Here is a 235-nt window from a genome sequence, read left to right on the forward strand (position 1 = left end):
TTGTTAAATTTTTGAGACAGAATCTTCCTATGCATCCCAGGCTTGCCTACAATTCTCTATCCTCCTGCCTCAGCCTCCCCGGGGTCAGGATTATAAATACGTGCTCCCTCGTCTTTCCCAGCCTCCTCTCTCTCTCACTTATAGATTCTTCCCTTCCTCCCACAGCCCGCCTCTGTCCCTCCAGTCTTCTGCCTGTTCATGACCTTCCTCTCACAGCTTCTCTTTTCTTTCCACA

This window comes from Peromyscus eremicus, chromosome 1 (assembly GCF_949786415.1).
Source record: "Peromyscus eremicus chromosome 1, PerEre_H2_v1, whole genome shotgun sequence".
Lineage (NCBI taxonomy): Eukaryota > Metazoa > Chordata > Mammalia > Rodentia > Cricetidae > Peromyscus > Peromyscus eremicus.